Raw genomic sequence first — 8213 nt, 5'->3', positions numbered from 1 at the left:
TTTCACTGGAACCGGTTGATGGCGCTACGGTCCTAAAGATGGCGGCCACAACCAAAAAGTCACGTGACCGATACCCATGAATGAAGCTGAAAACTAAAAGCAAATCATAAACGGGTGTCTGTTTTCTAATTTAGAGCCAGTATCTATGAGGTTTAGTATTTCTAATGCCTATTCATGGGCATCAGTCACGTGACTTTTTTGTTGTGACCGCCATCTTTAGGACCGCAGCGCCATCAACAGACGAAAATTGCCCATTTCTCTGCTGGCGAAAAGCAACGCTACTGCAATGAAATCGATATTTTGGGTTTGGATCCTTATGTACTTCCAAGTGAACTACTGACTCCACTGAAGTCCGCTGGAAATGTGTCGCTCTCCTTATACCGGGGAGTCCCTAAAGGCATTTAAGAGCACTGAAGCTTACCGCTACTTCACTTCAGGATGGGTTAATGATCCTAAAGTTTACCATTTGAATATGAAGAAGCTTTTGTTGATCATCAGGAAAGGTATGTGACAAAATATTTACTTACTCTGTTACGAATTTGCTCGGAAGTTTAAGCTAGTAAAACATGATTCATGTTTTCTCGACCGTTTTAAACTAAGCGTTACGTTTACCAACGTAGCTATAATTCATGTAAAATAAAATAGCCAGCTGCCCTAAATAATGTTATACATGTGTTGAACTTTAACCATATGGGTTATGGTCTAGCTAGCTTGCTAAGCTTGTAATTCGCTATTTGTGTTGTAAACTGCAGGTGAAGCATTCACAGAGCCTCAGTGCAACCCCGACACACCCCTGGATCACAGTTCAGGAGGATGGGACTGTCTTTATGGCTCACTGCACCTGTAAGGCAGGCTTAGGAGAGGTCTGCTCTCATGCAGCAGCTCTAATGTATGTAATGTGTTGGCTGCTGTGGATATCAGAAATGGGCAGGCTTGCACCCAGAAGCCCTGTGCATGGGCCCGGCCAACATGGACTCTGTCAGATGTGTCCAATATGCAGACTTCTCCAACATCAGCTTTGGTCAAAAACAAGAGCCCCGTCATGTCCAAGGCCCTGGTTTTCCTGATAGCAGACCATCGGATGAAGAATGCAAGACGTTTTTTGAGATGCTTCATAATAGTGAAACGCGTGAGTCCAAGCTAAAGAAAAGTGCCATCCTCTCTGTCACTGAGGGCCACTCTCACAGGTAAGATAGCCAGATAACCCGATGAAGACAGCTTGTTTTAATGTTGGTAATTAAAATAACCTAAATGGAGCTGAAATGAGTGTGCAGTACTCTCTCCCATTTAAATACCACTCCCACAGGTAAACACCAAAGGTGATGCAGCTGGACTGGCCCACTCCTCTTTCAACCTTGTACTCGAGCACCAGGCTGGAGATGGATTTGCCCTTGCTGCTGGTTGAGAGAGCCAAGGTCTTTGATGATCTAACACAGCAACAGGTAAACATTATAAACCAGCTTGTTGTGGTTATAAATAGGCCTATTTCAATTGTATTGGAGTGTAACAGCTATAATGATCGGGCTATGTATAGGTAAGACTTTTAATATTTTCATCAGTTCAGGTAATATTCATGACAAGCCATTCCGTTTTGAAAGTAGTACTATGAAAGATTGTCCTGAACCTAATCAATCTTAGTCTCTAAATACAATTTAGTGTTAGGTTGCTCTCTAGCGACAGCATATGTTATTGTGTTACTGACATTTTTTCACAGTGTTTGGTAGTTGAGAAGGAGACCAGGGAGCAAAGTAAATCTAGGGTTTGGTTTGATCAGAGGGCAGGAGGAGTGACAGCGTCAGTGTTCTGTGAGGCAGACAGACCTGCATCCTTGATCAAAAGAATTTGCTCTCCCCGTGCTTCTCAGTTCTCCACTGAGGCAGCAAGCTTCATAGGTTATAGATAAGTTTGATAGGAGATCTATTAGGGATGTAACGAACGATTCGATATGAATCCCGATACCGAGTTCACGATACGTTTAATCACGATACAATTTTCTCATATTTATAAAGAAATATAAATTTAAATAATCCTTTTTAATTTTGAGGTTGTATAGCAAAGTTCCCACACGTCCTGGAAAACCTGGAAATTAAGAGACTAGTTTTCCAGTCCTGGAAACACATGGATTAAAATGACCAAATATCCTGGAAATAATTGATGTTGTCCTGGAAAATTTTAACTGTATTTTAGCCCCTCACTCAGATCGCCTACGTAAACCTAGGTGTGTATTTTTGTTTGAAACTTGACTGTTGGTAGGGTAGTGGTGGCTGTATTTTTAAATTCATTGCGTTTCTGAGTTTGAGTTTTGACCCTTTGAGGGTGCTGTAGCTGGTCAGTGTGCAAAACTGAAGCAGCAGATTGTTAGCAATGTGAAGTCAGCAGCTAATAGTTCGCTAATAGAACTATATTCCTGTAAGTATGAGCACACGTCATTTTATGTTAAGCATGTGAAGTAAAATGGATTGTTTGTTAAGATAATACTATCGTGATTGCGATGCCAATTTCCACACGCAACTAAAACACAGGATCTTTTGACTTAAAATTACTAGATGACATATTCTAACGTCAGCTAGCCAGTAGCACAAGTTAGAGTTTCAGCCGCCTCAACTCCAGTCTAGGCTCCCACAGCTGTCAAAGGCGCAATCGAGTCCTGCAAGCGATCTAAGATTGCCGCCTTGAGACACTTTCTAACCAACTGAATGCCGATAGAAAAGTATGACACTTACATTACAACCTTTTTCTTTTAAATATACATATTGCTGTGTTCTTTCACTTCAGATTGGACATACTGTAGGTGCTTGGATAGATGTAGGCTTAATAAAACTGCTTGTGTGTACTGAAAATATACAGATTATGCATTTTGGTTTCTTCAAATTTAGATTTTTGCACTTAATTTTGTGTGAAACTTTGCCATGGCAATAAAAACTGCACTACAAAATATATTCAGTGTTTCCCATTAATCACCTAGACTGAGGCGGCCCACCATAGTCTAATTTGTCCCGCCACAGTTTCATAATGAACAGAAAATATTTTTACACTTCAGTTCTGATGTGCGCATGTGTAATAGTCACATCGCAGGACGTGCGATTGTGAGGCAGATTAACTGAAAGAAGTAGAGCTGCTACTTATTGTTGCTTGGTACAAAAAGAGCAGTCGCCATTTTCTTGTTTTCGATGATTAATCTACAACAAAAGTCTGTCTGACATCATATTAGTGCAGCTCTTCATCAAGGCACAGAGTGAGCTGATGCTGAGCATGCAGAGTCTGTGTGTCATTTGCCTGTAAACTGTAAACAAGCTCGTGACGTAATGTCGGCGGGATGATCAGGCTCGCTTTTGACGCAGGCTTTTAATTATGCGTGGCGGCTTTGGATGTGCGTTATCAGCGGCACCTCGTGCCGGCGCTGCGCTTACACCTGCAGCGCACACACGCCGTGAGGATGTGTGTCCCGACAGGAAGTAGGATACAGTGCGATTTCGTTTCCAATTGTTACCGTCACTGGACTGATCACGATTAAACATACATTTAAACGTGGTAGATGACATAACGTTTAAAGTGTAACTGCACCCACAGGTCTGACCATAACTCCACCCACTGCACAATTTTGAAAACTGCTCAAAGTGGGCAAGGGGCTGAGAGGGGGCTGAGAGGTGGGTGGGTGTGTCTGGCAGCTCAGTGACTCCTCTGGCCAGAGAAAAATGGAAAGCGACACAGTCACGAGGCACATATGCCATAGAGGGCTCCCCTCCAGAGTCCCCTGAAGAGCACTTTAGTGTGGTGGAGGACCGTCGTGGTCCCGAGCCCTATCAGTTCTAGCCGATGGCTCCAGCCCCACTAATGCCTACAGCCAGAGCTTTTGAAGCCGAAGCAATGCAAGTGCGCATGTGCCGACCGCACGATTGTTTGGTATATTAAGTCGCATCTAGAGCGAGCTAACTTCACTCATGTTTAGTGTGGTTGATGAATGAATGCGGGAGAAGGGAGGAGATGCTGCTGCTGTTGTTGGTCTGTGTGTGTGTGTGTGTGTGTGTGTCAACAGAATGCAATGTTTTGATGATAAACAGTGATATAAGTTAAGGAACAGGATATGCCCTTGTTCCTTTTAGATTTGAACTCGACCTGGCCAGCCCTGTGGAGAGAGAGTCAGTCTCAGGAATTTAAAAGCATCCTTGGTTAGAGTGGAGAAACAGAAAGTTAAGTAAATATCAGCCAACATGCAAAGCTGGTATAAACAATTGAAATTAATAAAGTCAATTACTATATGCAAATGAGAGTACAGTTAATTCATGGTCATCTTAAAGGTGCATTAATTTCAGACATTTACACAATTCAATGACTATATGATATGTTAGATATCACTAGCTGTCAGAGCTATTGAAAGAGTGAAACATTTGTCTCTTTTTGTCTGCTTTTCATGTATTTGTTAGCCATGGTGTGAATATTTGTTGTTAGTACTGCTATACAACTGCGTGTTAAAATCTGATCTTTATAGTTAATAATAATAATAATAATAATAATAATAATAATAATTGACATGTTGATAACACATATTCAGTCTTTCAGAATGCTCTCAATTATGTGTGGATGCATACTGTAGTGGTGTGGTCTAGACTACAACACTGGCCACAGCATTAACCAACACCAGGGCGAGGTGTCGCTGATAACAGGAAAAAGCTGCCTCACCTAACTGAAAAGCCCTGAAAGCGTAAACTAGCCGACATTGCGTGACAGCAGCAGCAGCATCGCGTGCTAAAAGTTTACATGCAGGTGACAAAACAGGGTGCAGCCCCTGGATTGGGACACACCTACAGACTCTGATGCACTGATGGAGGGCTGCACAAAAGTGATATCAGATTGACTTTTCCTGCTGATGTTGTGGAAAACCAATTGCGACGTTGAAACTATTTATTTACTCCTCTATTCAACTACAGACGCAAAAGACGTGATGACGTCGCACAAGAGAAGCCAAAAGCAGATAGCGCCCTCTGCTGTTTAAAAAACAGTATTGCGATTCATCTCTTCATCTTATCCATTTGACTCGTCACTTATATGTATCGATATTTAACTGCATTGCGAGGTATCGTTACATCCCGAATATCTATGCATTGGCCTACAGCGCATCTCTTGAGAATTTCATGCTCAATATAAAGCTATAAAGCAGGATTAATTGGTGTAATTTATTCTGAGGCTTGCAGCTTTTGTATTTTCTTCTTTTTTTTTTTTGTATTATCTAACCTAAAGCATCATCAGATTTTCACATAAGCCATAAAAGCAGATAAAGAGAACCCAATTAAACACAAGGCAAACATATTAAAATTGGTCATTTCTTTATTATGAAAGATGATCCAACATTACATATCTGTAAGTGGCAAAAATATCAGAACCTTTGCTTTCAGTATCTGGTGTGACCTCTTTTATTCTTCTTCAACCACTCAGGAACAAGTCTGACCACCTGGAGGTGGCGTCATTTCTCATTCTCCAGCTGGACGGGCACGGAAGGCTCCAGAGATACAAGCTGCTCCATCTTGGATGCAGCTGAGATGGTCCAAGTATAATATTTTTGTCTCATTTGTTTTATCTGGTTTTCTTGATCTACTTTAAGGACGGCGGAAATCTGATGTTTGAGGTCAGATTTTTGCAGAAATATAGAAACTTTTAAAGGCTTCACAAACTTTCAAGGACCACTGTGTGAGACTTGAATTAGAGTGTCTGCAGGATATTAACAGCTATTACCTGTCAACATTTACCAGAAGGGGTTCCACAATACTGTCATAAGGCCATTGCTTATAGTGGTTTGCTGAATAAAAAAACATAACACTATTGTAGCATGATAGGCACACGTTTATATGCAAATTAATTGATGACGCTTGTGGTCAGAATGCAACACCTTCTGGTAAATGTTGATAGGCAGACAACATCACTCAGACATGGTCACATTGTAATACATAGTTTCTATTTCAATCTTTGTCAGATGGGGTCAAGTGAACGAAGAAAGAGCAAGGGCAAACTACAGTGCTATGATGCAAGACCACCATGAAGACTTCCAGGTTAAGGCATCAGGGTTCATCATCAACTCAGAACTCCCCTGGATTGGAGCATCACCTGATGGTATGGTCACCTGCAGTTGCCATGGTGATACCATTCTGGAAATAAAATGCCCCTTCAAATCCAGGGACTGCTCCCTCACTGAAAGCTGCACGGATCCATCATTCTGTCTCGGCATGGAAGAGGATGGAGCAATGGCACTGAAGTCCAACCACTTGTACTTGTATCAAGTGCAAGCTCAAATGCATATTGCAGAGGTGAGTTACTGTGATTTTATGGTTTGGACACCACAGAAAGTTTTCACCCAGCGGATCCCATACGATCCTGTCTGCTTCCGTGATGCCTACCCCAAAGTCGTGGAATTCATCAAGACTGGAGTGCTACCTGAGCTGCAGGGGGACTGGTATACAGCACCACGCCTCACTCCCAGACACTGCAGCCACAGAACAGCCACCTGAAATGGGATGCTACTGTGGTAAACCTGCTGACACAGATGTCATTATTTGCACATCTGGAAACTGTTGGCAGAAGCACTTTCATAGGTCTTGCCTTAAGCTGATCAGGGTATCCAAGACATGTAAATGTGTGGAGTGAAGAAAACAAGTTTAGTATCATAGTAGTTCAGTTTCACTTCATGTAACATGCTTCTAGTTTCTAGTATGGTAGACCAGGTTTGGTTGGCACAGATATTTTCTGCTCCTTTGAATGTCACAGAAAGAAAAATGTAATATCAAAATGTTTGCTTTTTTTCAACTGCACTCATGTTTTATGTTAAAACTTCTTGAAGTCATTCACCTTTTTCATGAGGCTAGTATTTCAGTTGTATTGTATCAAAAGTAAAAAAATTGGTCTATGGACTAAATATATTATAAAACTGTTACATGGAGATGTTGGAAATATGTTACTGTGGTTGGCTGGCACACATTTTGTTACTTACAGCTGAGGCTTTATCCTTTAATTTGCTGTTTTGAATATTCTAACATATGTTTTATCAAAGAAATACAGCAGTGTAATGTGTGCCAATCACTACAAACTGTTAGAATGGGTTTTTTTCAGCTTCATTAGCGATGGTTAAATATTTTAATTACCAGCCTACATTTGTATATTGTTATACATCTGTGTTTTACTGTACATTACTGTTATACTGTATATCTTATATATTATTGTATTAGGATTTCTGTGAAAATGTATATAACTATGAATTAGTTTATTAAAAATGAATAAAATATGAGTAATATACTTCCACCTGGGTTTATTGCATAGTAACAATGAGTAACAGCCATGCATAACAAGAAAAACAAATTAAAAATGATTTACATTTTTATGTTACACAGGGTACACAATGTTACTGACGTCCATGCTACTCTGAGGAGACAACAGATGGGCAAATGTTGCACAGAGCACAGCACACTCTGACCATCTTGTCAAGAGATGTAAGCTCTCCTGGAGTTGCAGTCCGGCAGAGAGAGATGGGTATTGTGCTTTGTAAGATGGTGTACTTGTTCCTTACAAGGCCTATCGCACGTTCAACATGGATCCGAACAGCTGCTAGTCCCCTTGAATCTTCAAGTTCACTTGGATGCAGTTGCTGTTTTCCTTTAGTGAAGGCAGGGATATTGAGATGAGCGCTGTACAAGCCCACAGCATCTCCAATGTTGAACACTCGATCTGCCAGGACCACATCGCCAGGTAACAGACTTTCAGGTAGCCGCAGTTTTCTGTGATGTGCTCATGCTTCTGTTATGACTTGTTTGCCCCCTCCAGCCATGAGACAAATTATATGACTCCCTGTGGAGTTATTGATATCAAACACTTGGCAGTATTATGATGCTAATACTGTGAATATGTTTGTGCTCAGCCTTTCATGTTTTTAGGTCTCTCGATAAAAAATTAAAAGCAGTCCATTATGGAGGTACAATTTCTGTAACTACTATTTTTGAAACACATGGGTAAACAGATTTGAATCTGTTCCTTACTGGGCCACACTATAAATCTGGACAACCTATCATGCATGCATTTAATGTACTATTAAAAATCCGGCTCACAGTAGGATTTGACGCAACATATATGTAAAGAAGTGCAGAGGTAAATTTGGTCTCATTGTCATTAGAGTCATAAAAAGCATTGAAAGAGAGACAGTCCAGGTCCCACCTGTAGGAATCCGGACATGA

The 8213-nt window shown here is 41.0% G+C and overlaps 1 long non-coding RNA gene across 1 annotated transcript; it reads left to right on the top strand.

Annotated features, from left to right (window-relative positions):
- Positions 1-213: 213 nt before the first annotated feature.
- Positions 214-7223, top strand: LOC138602981 (uncharacterized). Its single transcript, XR_011309226.1, has 4 exons — positions 214-503; positions 753-1187; positions 1307-1442; positions 5434-7223. It is a non-coding gene; the product is annotated as an uncharacterized lncRNA (long non-coding RNA).
- Positions 7224-8213: the final 990 nt, after the last annotated feature.

The sequence above is a fragment of the Semicossyphus pulcher genome, unplaced genomic scaffold (genome assembly GCF_022749685.1).
Source record: "Semicossyphus pulcher isolate SPU_LCO1_2020_fin unplaced genomic scaffold, fSemPul1.0.p SCAF_23, whole genome shotgun sequence".
Classification (NCBI taxonomy): domain Eukaryota; kingdom Metazoa; phylum Chordata; class Actinopteri; order Labriformes; family Labridae; genus Semicossyphus; species Semicossyphus pulcher.
This window is presented reverse-complemented; position numbering and strand designations above follow the sequence as displayed.